At 46.9% G+C, this 12,905-nt stretch overlaps 1 non-coding gene across 1 annotated transcript; it reads left to right on the forward strand.

The window, feature by feature from the left end:
• The first annotated feature begins 6,340 nt into the window (after nucleotides 1–6,340).
• On the forward strand, nucleotides 6,341–6,413 carry TRNAV-UAC (transfer RNA valine (anticodon UAC)). The gene has a single exon. It is a non-coding gene; the product is annotated as a tRNA-Val (tRNA).
• Nucleotides 6,414–12,905: the final 6,492 nt, after the last annotated feature.

The raw sequence follows: 12,905 nt of genomic DNA on the forward strand, positions 1-12,905 counted from the left end.
CAATAGGCACCAGGAGATTAATGCCGATTCCAGTAGACTCCCGGCCAGTCCAGGAGGGTTGACAACCCTAGTGAAGAACTTGGTAGGAGATACTGGCTCCATGTGACAATTTCTGCAGAGCAGCTGTTTCTTTCAAATCTCATGGTTTCTACCAAATTCTACGTATGACACCAGATCCTAGGCACCTATTATTCCATTCTCGTAATTCAGGGAGGGGCAAAGAACAGTCAAAGCTCACTAGCTGGGGATCCCTACATTTGGTACACAGCTGTCTAGGCAAATTTTATCTTCTCTTACCCCTGCAGCCCCTGACACAGGCACTCTTGGGAGTAGCTTATGCTGCACTCTGGCAATTCTTGGGTATGTCTACACAAGACACTTTACTGCAAGCAGACTAATTTGCTGCACAGTAAATTGTTACCATCTACACATGCACAGCAATTAGGCTACAGTAAACTCATTTACTGTGCTGCCAGATAGCCCTGTCAGATACAAGTGATATCTGGCAGCACACTAAATTACTGTGCTTAAACACACACATAGATGGTGACATCAGGATTAGTTTATTCTGGCTCAGATTGAGCTGGAGTATACTCAGTCACATAAATTGCACATAAAGATGTACCCCTTGACTAGCAGATAAAAGGCACACACTCTTAAGGCCACTGCCATCTACCTTTAAGCCTTGAAGTTCCTCTGAAGTAGGTAAGGACCAACCATAGGACCTGCCCCAGGCTGAAGGACCCCTGCCAGAGGGCAGCTAGCTAATCAAGCTGGCTCAAACAACACTATTTTAAAAACATACTCTATTTTAACAAGACTTAGAAAAATTTCTATTATTTATACATGAAGGATGACAAGAAGGAGCTCAGAGTTGCGCCACACATCTACACCCCTGAGGTTTTTTTTCTGATTTACAATAAGCAGAGAGCCCACCCTTCAGTCATTTCAGATAGTCTATATATTTGAAGCAGGGGCATTTCATTTTTTCCCCATCTCCCTTCCTCCTAAGCCCCAACTTTACCCTTTTAATGTCTTTTTATTTTTTCCCTGGGTCAGTAAAGGAGGGAGGCATCACCAGCTGTGCACAGAAGAAAACAACAGCCAAATAGTGTGCCCTATTCAGACCACTCCAATTACGTATTTTTTCCATGTGAACTTTACAGAAAACTCACAAACGGTGCATTGTGCTTTTCTGAATCAAGGGCATAATGAATAGTCCAAGTACATATCAACACAATTTCTATTTGAGAAACAGCATGTTTAAATATACTGACAGGAGCTCATTCAAGTCATTGGATGATGGCACCAATGGCCCCTGCTGTACCAACATTTTTAATAACCCTGTCCCCGAGTTATTCCCTCATTGCAGCATGCAGCTCTAGTGGCCATAGCTTCACCTTTTAAATACCTATAAGATTTTGTCTTAAACTTAATTCATTGTCAGATAGAGTTGTGAGAGAATCTAGGCAAGAATTCATCACTTTAAAACCCAGCTGATATACATGCAATGATTTTAGGGGTTAAGAGGGTGGAAACCAAATCAGACCGTCTCTCTCTCAAAACAGAGTGAGAAGTAGTACTTACCCAAGACAGCATGCTGAGAAGGAAAGGTGTTTTGAAAGATCCCTCTGACCCTCACTGGAATCTCATTTTGAAAGCTTGCGATGCTTTAAGTCAGAAAATATGAGTTATATTCTTAGAATTGCATTAAGTTGAAAGCTTGCTAGACAGTGGAAGATTGCTAGCAAACACAAATATATTTCTAGAAAACTTCCTGTAACAATGAGGAACTGCCTGTTTTAAAACTTTCCCAAGGCTCTTACTCTCATCTCACTCATGCTAGTATAAAATAAAGAGCAACTCCTTTAAAGCCTTTAAACCCAGTAGTGTAAAACCACTGTGGGAGAAAATAATCCAGGTAAGCACTCACTGGTAGACTGATTCTGCTTATTCTACTCTCTTTGGTTTTTTACCGTTGTCCTGCAAAACATAAAGCTCTGCCTGAAAGTACAGCACTTCACGAAATGCAAGTCCTTGTAATAGAACCAGATGGTTACTTAATGAAGATGAACCATCATTAGCATGGTGGGAGGAACATGACAGCCACAGCCCAACTGCACGCCGGCTATCTGCAGCAATCCTAATAATCTCATTGGAGCAAAAAGAGTAGATGATATTTTAAATGAATTATTCCAGGCAGGAAATGGTTTACACACACAAAGAACAACAATGAAAATAGCATGGCCTAGTGCTTTCCTTTAGGGAAGGCATCCCCTCAGTTATAGAATAAGTCCATTTCTGCTGATTCACAAAGTAAATAAGCAATGTGGATGTGGGGTAGACAGGACAGCTAGAACCCTAATGCTTCCAGACAGTACTATCCTATGATAGAGTTAATTTACTGTGCCCTAATATGGGCACACATGTAGACAGTGATGCTTTAATATTTCATAGATCTCATAGACATTAGGGCTGGAAAGGACCTCGTAAGATCATCAGGTCCTTGGAAGTCAGCTAGGGTCAAAGGTTCCCAGCAAGATAAGCATCCAAATGTTTCTTAAAAGTATTGCACCACCTCTGAGGGGAGTCTGTTCGAGGCCTTGGGGGCTTGGACAGTAAAGAAGTTTTTCCTTATGTCCAACCTAAAATAGTCTTGCAGGAGTTTGTGACCATTGGACCTTGTCATCCCTTGGGGTGCTCTGGTGAGCAGGCATTCCCCCAGATCCTAATGCACACCCCTTATATACTTATAGGCTGCCACCAAGTCACCCTGAGCCTGCAGAGGTGCCTCCAGGATGAAGAGACCCATAGCTCACAGCCTTTCATCATAAGGCCTGTTCTCTTGCCCTCTGATCATGCGCTTGGCTCTCCTCTGGACTCTTTCAAGCTTCCCCACGTCCTTCCTAAATTGTGGAGCCCAGAATTGGATGCAATACTCCAGCTGCAGCCTCACCAAGGCCGAGTACAGCGGGAGGATGACATCCTGGGTCTTGCTTGAGATGCATCGGTAGATGCAAGCCAGAGTTTTGTTCGTTTGTCAACTGCAGTGTCACATTGGTGGCTCATGTTCATCTTGCAGTCCACCATGACCCCCAAGTTTCTTCTGGTCATGGTGCTAGTGAGTGTAGCACTGCTGAGCCTATAAGTATGATGCAGATTTTTATTCCTGAGGTGGAGCAACTTGCATTTCTCCATATTGAATGCCATCAGGTTTTTATCCACCCACCTTACAAGCCTGTTGAGGTCAGCCTGGATTACCAACCTATGCTCAAGTGTGGACACTCTTCCCCAAAGTTTGGTGTTGTCAGTGAACTTAGCCAGTCTGCTTCTGACACCAGTGTCCAGATTGTTTATGAAGACATTGAAGAGTACAGGCCTGAGAACTGAGACACAACTAGTCCCTGAGTGCCACTTTGATTCGGTTCCATCAACTACCACCCTTTGGGTCTGACCCTGGAGCCAGTTCCCCAGCCATCAGATTGTCAAGTAGTCGAGACCACAGTTGCCCAATTTTTCCCTGAGGATATCATGGGGTAGGTCACCAGGTCAAAGGCTTTTTTAAAGTTAAAATAAATCATCGACCTCTTCCCTATGGAGCTAATATGAAGCTAATTAGTCAACTCCGCTGTAAAGCACATGTATAGATGCACACAATAATTCCTGTATCAAGCCCAGACCTTGAAATCCTTGCCCTTTTGTGTGCGTCTCAGGCCAGTGTCCAAGCATGAAGCAGTCATGAATTTCTACGTAAAATTAGTAAAGCGGCAAAAGCCTTCCACACTGTGATTTTTTATTTTGACTGCATTACTTAGTGCCTTCTGTTGGAGGCAGCAACTGTTGAAGAACAGTTTTCCTTAGCAACTTAAAGTGCATCATGCTTCCTCAACACTGAGAGCTAACTCATTGCTAAAGCATATTTTGAAGTGGCTTCCCAGCATTGTCTTATGAAGTGCATAATCATTCCAATCCTGCTTCTATTTCTCCAGGGAAACAAATATTGCAGAGCAAGTAATTGTTTTAGACTTTTGTTTTTGCCACCCCCCCAAGAGGTGCATAGCCCCACCAGGGGAGACGCCTTGTTGGATCTGGTCCTGGCCATGGGCGACGACTTGGTGAGGGGTCTGTTGGTGCTTAACCACCTGGGCACGCTAGAAGGGAGGAATAGGCTGCAATCAGACCTAGACAGGTTACAGGGGTGGGTGGATGAGAACAGGATGGGTTTCAACACTGACAAGTGCAAGGTACTGCACCAGGGGAAGAAGAACCAGCAGCATACCTACAGGCTGGGGAACTCCCTTCTCATCAGTGCAGAAGTGGAAAAGGATCTTGGAGTTGTTATTGATGCCAAAATGAACATGGGCTGACAGTGTGGGGAAGTGGTCAGAAAGGTCAACTGTACCTTGTCATGCATCCATCTGAGGGGAAGCAAAACCCTGGTATAGCAGAGTTTGAGAACCACTGAAACACACCAGTTGCAATTTTTTTTCTGTAAATTTTGACTAACAATGTAATCTATTTAAGCACATCCTGAATGCAACCCTGAACACTTTTTGGGGGTATGGCCCTACATACTACTTGGAACCCTTTCTAAAGGGGAATGTTTAGAAAGGGCTGTGTTTAAATGTGAACAAGCCAAGAAAGATTCTAATGTAGCAAAACCACTCCAACATTAACACTGCTTAGTCCAGTGTTAATGTTGGTTTAAATGATTCTTGATTTTTTTCAGACATAACGATTAGGACACACCAGCTGCTGCCCTTATGAAAGGGCTCCAAAAGTACCTGTCCACAACCTTAGGCTCCACCATATTCATGTTATTTGATAAAAAGCTCCATAATAGTAGCTAATGGCCTACCATTTCATGGATTGATCTTCAACCACAGTTCAGATGCAGCCCAAGCTGGGATCTAATGAGGTACTCTTGACTTTATGGCCTTTGCTTCCTATTTCAGAGTTCATGTCTTATAAGACTGTTTGCCTTCTTGTCTCCTCTGCAGCTAGGGATACTCACTACATTTTCTAAACAACAAGCTTTACAATTAAATATACTTAATGGGGGAGATTTAATCTTCAAGGCTGCATCTCTGGTTTCTTCCCTACTGCTCTGCTAACCTTAGTATATCATGGGAGAATAAAACACCTAGAAATGGGTCTTTAGGTAAACTTAGGGCAGACTGTTTCAGGTAGCTTTCCTACTTAAGTAACAACTTTCATCAGCATACCAAAAGAAAATCATTGTTACTGATCCCATCTATGATTTCTTGGTGGCCCTAGCCAAGGCTGCCCCTGGGGGGGCTGAATAGGAGCAACCGCCCCAGGCCCCACAGAGCTGGGTGGAGTGGCTACAGCGACTTTGCACTGCCGCTACCACCTTTGCGCCTGACTGCTCAGCACCCTCCTCCCTGCCGCTGCTGCCGCCACTGCTGCCACCACCACCACCGATGGCAGCTGCAGCTTCTTTGGTTCCAGGACACGTGAGATCAGAGTGGGGGTGGGGCCCTGCATGGTCTGATTTGCCCTGTGCCCCGCACCCTGCTCAGCTCAGCTCTGGCCTTAGCCAACAATTGAGTTGGCCTGTATCAGTCATGGAAGGAGTTGGAAAAGGACTATTCCGTATCTCATTTTTTTCTTCTGTGTACAAATGTGAAAAGCAGGAAGAAGAATCCAAACCATCTGACCTTCTTCCAGGATCACCAAGAGTCAACATTGGGCACATCTACATGTGCCTCCTTTAAGTGGGCTTAGCCAAAAATCACCATTTTAAAGGCACATTAAGGGAATGTGTCTACACATGAGCACCCTTAATGCACCTTAAAAATGGCAATTTAAGACTATGTGAGCCTAAACTTGATACCTGCAAAAAGCAGGTATCAAATTTAGGCGCAAATAGCTAATCACATTACCGCACATATAGACACATTAATGAGCATTAATGCAGTGTGTATCAATGGATAGACACCACATTAATGTGCATTAGCACACCTGCACATGTGCTAATGTGACTTAGCTATTCACGTCTAAATTTAATGCACCTTAATGCTCATTACCGTGTCCACATGTAGACGCATGCCTAAATCGCCTAATACACTTTAAGCAAAGGCACATTAAGTTTAAGTGTGCATAAATACACATGTAGACACACTCACTGGCTAAAAAGAACATAGTCAAGAGAAAAAGCAAATATTTCTTTCTTGAGTGGTAGAAGCCAATCTGCTTGGTGCTAAAGAGCCAAGATCCTTCTTCTGTGGCTGAAGGGCCTGAGATGTGAACTGGGAACAAAAAGGCTAGAAGTTCAAGTCTGAGTGTGTGCAAGTGATCTTTCTTTCCTTGCTATGGTGGTTCCATGGTGTAGTGGTTATCACATCTGCTTTACACGCAGAAAGTCCTGGGTTCGAACCCCAGTGGAACTAAGTACCTCAAGTTTTGTTCTGGGTGTGTAGCACAGAGTCTTGTACTGTGACCTGGAAATTCTAAGTTTATCAGTTCACAGCTTGCTGTCAGTCTTTATTGACAGGCACTCCGGAACCAGCAGCGGGGAGGAGAGGATCCAGGCACACATGTCCTGCACACACGTGTGCACCCTTACTTACTTACTGACCCGAGGCAGAGGTGGAATCAGCAGCGGGGGCAGCAACAGCTGATCCCCTGAGAGTAAGTGGGGCCGAGGGACCCGGCCCAGCTGAGCCGGATCCGGAGGGGAAGCCCCCCAGGTCCCTTATAGCTGAGCCAGTAGGGAGCTGCACTTCTGAGCCGCGTGGCGCGAACAGAGTAAGCAAACAGGCACGCTCTGTAAGAGCGTGCCGGCGTTTGCTCAGGCGTTCACAGATGGGCAGAAAGGGCCAGGAGGAAGACTCCTGCAAGGGTAGGGAGTAGACACCACACAGAACTAACAAACAGCAGCTTATACAATGGTGTCAATGCGGAGTGCTGTTAGGGCTTCTGCCCAGGGGGCCATGCCAACCTGGGGCTGGTCTGAGGCCTCCACCCAGACTGAGCCCCATGGGAGGGCTGGTGTCCCCCTGCCTCCTGGCCTGCGGGGGATCCCCAGCAGGGCCGGTGGGGGCAAAGATCGGGGGCCCCCACACCTGTCTGGCAGGAGCCCATCTTAGGGCCCTGGAGGCACAGGTGAGGGAGCTCTGGGAGGTTAGTAGGCTGAGGGGTATCAGGGTGGTGGAGGATGAAATTGACAGTTATTTCCTTTCCCTGCAGGACCAGGCACCCAAGGAAGAAGCACCCTGGGAGGTGCCCTCCATGGCAGAGTGGCAGACGGTCACATCCAGTACCAGGGCTGCTCGCAGCAAACCAGTACCAGTTCCTCCAGTCCAACTGGAGAACAGGTATGAGGCCCTGGTGATGCTGCAGGAGATGGAAAGAGAGGAGGAAACCTCTGGGCAGGAAGCAACGCCACATTCTCCACACTCCGAACAGGTCAAGGGAACCAAGCAGACCCAGAGGAGGTGGCGTCGAGTGATCGTTATAGGCGACTCCATCCTGAGAGGTACAGAGGGACCCATTTGTCGCCAGGACCCCTCAACATGAGAGGTTTACTGCCTGCCCAGAGCAAAGATTCGGGACATGACAGGAATGATCCAGGCCATGATTCAGCCCACCGATTACTACCCCATGGTCCTAGTCCACGTGGGGACTAATGATGTGACCAGGAAAAGCCCTGATCACCTGATGATGGACTACCATGCTCTGGGCGGCGTGCTGAGGGAGATAGGTGCACAGGTGGTATTCTCTTCCGTCCTACCAGTGAGCGGATGCGGAAGATGACATGAGAACTGCATTAGAGAGATCAATTGGAGGCTTCAGCAATGGTATCTCGAGGCAGGCTTCGGCTTCCTTGACAACAACCTGCACATCACGATGAGAGACATGCTCAGTTGGGATGGGCTTCACCTGTCCCCCAAAGGTAAGCGTGTGTTCTCTCCTAGGTTGGCAGATCTCCTCCGGCAGGCTTTAAACTAGGCTTGTTGGGGGGAGGGGAAGATGAGGGCGGGGGAAGCCGTGGACCACCAAACCATGTGGTACCCACAAGGACAGCCCAGCCTGAAGAAGGAGAATATCGGGAACCTGCAATCCATGGGGCGGCCAGCAGTACAGCACAGGTAAGCAATAAGCAGGTAAGCAATAAGGGGCCCTTTGGGCATCAGAACCGGGGGGCAGCAAAGGCACCAGTCACAGGGCTCAAGTACCTATACACTAATGCTAGGAGCATGGGGAGCAAGCAGGATGAACTAGCACTCCTGCTTACAGAAAACACCTACGACTTAGTAGGGCTAACAGAAACCTGGTAGGATCCTTCCCACGACTGGGCAGTACACATTGAGGGCTATAAGCTGTACAGAAAGGATAGAGTGGGGAAGAGAGGGGGAGGGGTTGCGCTCTATGTCAATGAGCAATAAACATCGACCCTTATCAAAACGGAATCGGAGGAGGAGAAAGTAGAAGGATTGTGGGTTAGGTTACATGGAGGTCAAGGAGAAAGGGATTTGGTGGTAGGGGTCTGCTACAGACCCCCACACCAAGGGGAAGAGCTAGATTTGGGGCTCCTGAGGCAGCTCTCGGAGACCATAAAAACTAGGGAGGCGGTAGTCATGGGGGACCTAAACTACCCAGACATCAGCTGGGAGACGCAGACAGCAAAGTCCCACCATTCACGCAGGTTTCTAACCTGTGTACAGGACCTCCATCTGATGCAGGAGGTACATGGTCCCACTAGGGGGAATGCCTTACTGGACCTGGTATTGGCAACGGGGGATGACATGGTAGGAGACCTACAGATCGGTGGTCATCTGGGGGACAGTGATCACCAAATAACAGAATTCATCATAAGACATCGAGTGGGTAAGGTAACTAGTAGGGTGAAAGTGCTAGACTTTAGGAAAGCTGATTTCAATGAACCAGGCGTTTAGTCAAGGACGCACTGCAGAGTAAGAGTTTTGAAGAGATGGGAGCCCAGGAAGGGTGGTTGTGCCTTAAGGAAACGATCCTTCGGGCACAGAGGGAGATGATCCCGATGAGGAGAAAAAGGGAGAAAGGGGCCAAGAGGCTTCCTTGGCTGACCAGAGAAATTCAGAGCAGCCTATGGGCTAAAAGGGGGGCATATAAAAAGTAGAAATGGGGGGAGATTACTAAAGAAGAGTATACCTCCTCTGCTCGCGCTTGCAGGGAGGCAGTTAGACAGGCCAAAGCTACCGTGGAGCTGAGGATGGCATCCCAAGTTAAGGATAACAAAAAATTGTTTTTTAGATATATAGAAAGTAAAAGGAAGGCCCAGGGTGGAATAGGACCCCTACTAAATGGGCAGAAGCAATTGGTGACAGATGGGGGGGACAAGGCTGAACTTCTCAATGAGTTCTTTGCCTCAGTGTTCCTAAGCAAGGGGCAAGACAAGTCTCTCACTGGGATTGTAGAGAGGCAGCAGCAAGGCGCCAGACTACCAAGCGTAGACCCTGAGATGGTGCAGAGTCACTTGGAGGAACTGGATGCGTTTAAGTTGGCAGGCCTGGATGAGCTCCATCCAAGGATACTGAAGTCACTGGCCAACGTCGTTGCACAGCCACTGGCGGGAATATTTGAACACTCATGGTGGATGGGCCAGGCCCTGGAGGACTGGAAAAGGGCCAATGTGGCCCCCATTTTCAAGAAGGGGAGGAAGGAGGACCCAGGCAACTATAGGCCAGTCAGTCTCACCTCCATCCTTGGCAAAGTCTTTGAAAAAATTACAAAGGCTCACATTTGCGAGAGCCCAGCAGGAAAAATTATGCTGAGGGGAAACCAGCACGGGTTCATAGCAGGTAGATCATGCCTGACTAATCTAGTCTCTTTTTATGACCAGGTTACAAAACACCTGGATGCAGGAGTAGGGGTTGACATCATTTACTTAGACTTCAGGAAGGCCTTCGATACGGTATCCCACACCATACTGGTGAACAAGTTAAGAGGCTGTGACTTGGATGACTACACAGTCCGTTGGGTGGCGAATTGGCTAGAGGGTTGTACTCAGAGAGTCATAGTGGATGGGTCAGTATCGACCTGGAAGGGTGTGGGCAGTGGGGTCCCGCAGGGCTCGGTCCTAGGACCGATACTCTTCAATGTCTTCATCAGCGACTTGGACGAGGGAGTAAAGTGTACTCTGTCCAAGTTTGTGGATGAAACAACTGTGGGGAGAAGTGGACATGCCGGAGGGCAGGGAACAGCTGCAAGCAGACCTGGATAGGTTGGACATATGGGAGGAAATCAACAGAATGCAATTCAACAAGGAGAAATGCAAAGTGCTGCACCTAGGGAGGAAAAATGTCCAGCACATCTACTGCTTAGGAAATGACCTGCTTGGTGGCACAGAAGCAGAAAGGGATCTTGGAGTCCTAGTGGACTCCAAGATGAACATGAGTCGTCAGTGTGATGAAGTCATCAGAAAAGCTAATGGCACTTTATCGTGCATCAGCAGATGCATGACGAACAGAACCAAAGAGGTGATACTTCCCCTCTATCGGGCACTGGTCAGACCACAGTTGGAGTACTGCGTGCAATTTTGGGCACCGCACTTCAAGAGGGATGTGAATAACCTGGAGAGGGTCCAGAGAAGGGCCACTCGTATGGTTAAGGGCTTGCAGGCCAAGCCCTCTGAGGACAGACTGGGGCACCTGGACCTCTTCAGCCTCCACAAGAGAAGGTTGAGAGGCGACCTTGTGGCTGCCTATAAGTTCATCGCAGGGGCACAGAAGGGAATTGGTGAGGTTTTATTCACCAAGGCACCCCCGGGGGTTACAAGAAATAATGGCCATAAGCTAGCAGAGAGCAGATTTAGACTAGACATTAGGAAGAACTTCTTCACAGTTCGAGTGGCCAAAGTCTGGGCTCCCAAGGGAGGTGGTGCTCTCCCCTACCCTGGGGGTCTTCAAGAGGAGGTTAGATAGGCATCTAGCTGGGGTCATCTAGACCCAGCACTCTTTCCTGCCTATGCAGGGGGTCGGACTTGATGATCTATTGAGGTCCCTTCCGACCCTAACATCTATGAATCTATGACAGGCAGATCTGTCAAGCTGGCAGAAAGTAGCCAGTGGGGTCCCCCCAGGTTCAGTCCTTTTCAACATCTTCATCAACAATCTGGATGTGGGGGTGAAAAGCACACTGGCAAAATTTGCTAATGACACTGAACTGCAGGGAAGTGTAGCCATGCTTTAGGGTAGACCAATGATCCAGGTGGACCCAGACAGATTAGTTAGATGGGCAGACCAGAACCAGATGCTGTTCAACACTAAGAAGTAGGAAAGTGCTTCATCTGGGGAGAAAAAATCTGCAACAAATTTACAGGCTTGGTGATGCTATGCTAGCTATCTGAAAGGGACCTGGGGATTATAATTGACCATAAAATGAATATGAGCCACCAGTGTGATGCCAGTCAGCAGAGCAAACAATACGCTGGTGTGCATCAACCGATGCATCTCAAGCGAAACTAAGAAAGTTATTCTCCCTCTCTACTCAGCATTGGTGAAGCCACAGCTGGAGTACTGCATCCAGTTCTGGGCACCACACATCAAGAAGGATGTGGAGAAACTTGAAAGAGTCCAGAGAAGATCCCCTTGTATGATTAGAGGCCTGAAGAGCATGCCATATGAGAAAAGACTGACAGAACTGGGACTGTTCAGCCTAGAAAAGAGAAGACTTCCAGGGGGATTTGGTGGCAGCTTACAAATATATCAGGAGAGAGCATCCGGGGCTAGGTGAACAACTAGTTCACCAAAATGCCCCAGAGAAAAACCAGGAGCAATGGTCATAAACTCCTAGAAGAAGGTTTCAGACTGGATACAAGGAAAAATGTCTTCACAATTTGTGTGACCAGACTCTGGAACAGACTCCCAGTCAGGGTGGTGCAGGCACCTACCCTGGAGATCTTCAAAAGGAGATGGGACACACACCTTGCTGGGGTTATACTATTCCCAGTAGTCTTTCCTGCCCAGAGCAGGGAGCTGGATCCAATGATCTCGCCAGGTCCCTTCCAGCCCTAAGCTTATGTGAATCTGTGAATCCCAGATCAGCTGTTACTCAGGGTGGCCCATGAAACTCTTAAGCAAGAAACACACAGAGACAGCATAAAGAAAACACTACTAAATGGAAATGAATTCTTTTGTTTTCAAGAAGTTCTGATTATCTTCATATTCTGATTTATTAAGCTTCCAGAAGGCTATAAATTTCCAGCATATTCAGGGGAACATCAATGGTCTTTAGAAGACTTGGGATTGTGATAGTCTTTCTTGGCTAGACATCTAGTTTGCTTAAAAGTTTCACTTACAGGTCTGATTATGGAACTTCTTGTTCTTAAAACAAATTGAGGGGAGAAGTGTAGAGTTTAAAAAAAAAACAAATGGGAATCAGGCAGACTTTAATTCTAATCTGCTCTTCTCTTTGTTCTCAGGCAGTTCATTTACAGATATGCTACACAAGACATTATGAAATATGACACAGAATTAGGAACCAGTAGACCTTTGTAGTCCAGGAAACAGAGGGAGAAGAAGTTAAATTAATTCACATCTGTAACAAAAGGGCAAACAACCCTGATCTATGTAATAAAACCCGTTAACCGAGTAATCTATTTATAGTCTAAGTGAAAGATGATCTCTTATTTTTTTCCTCCGGAACTTTATTTACAAGTAGGAGAGGTGAAGTATTAGCAACTTAGAGATGAGTAATATTTTAACCTTATTTTAAGATGGGTAGATTAAGCCTAGATACTACAGCTGTGCTTGTGAAATAACTAAACTATAAGATTTGCTTCTTAAATTCATACAATATCTGAACCAAAATAAATGGTCCAAGATGCACATATTGAAACTCAGCCAGTCACTTCTCAGGGACATAAAACTTTGAGCATTGTCAGCATTAACCCTTTAACT

Source organism: Alligator mississippiensis, chromosome 1 (assembly GCF_030867095.1).
Source record: "Alligator mississippiensis isolate rAllMis1 chromosome 1, rAllMis1, whole genome shotgun sequence".
Taxonomy (NCBI): Eukaryota; Metazoa; Chordata; order Crocodylia; family Alligatoridae; genus Alligator; species Alligator mississippiensis.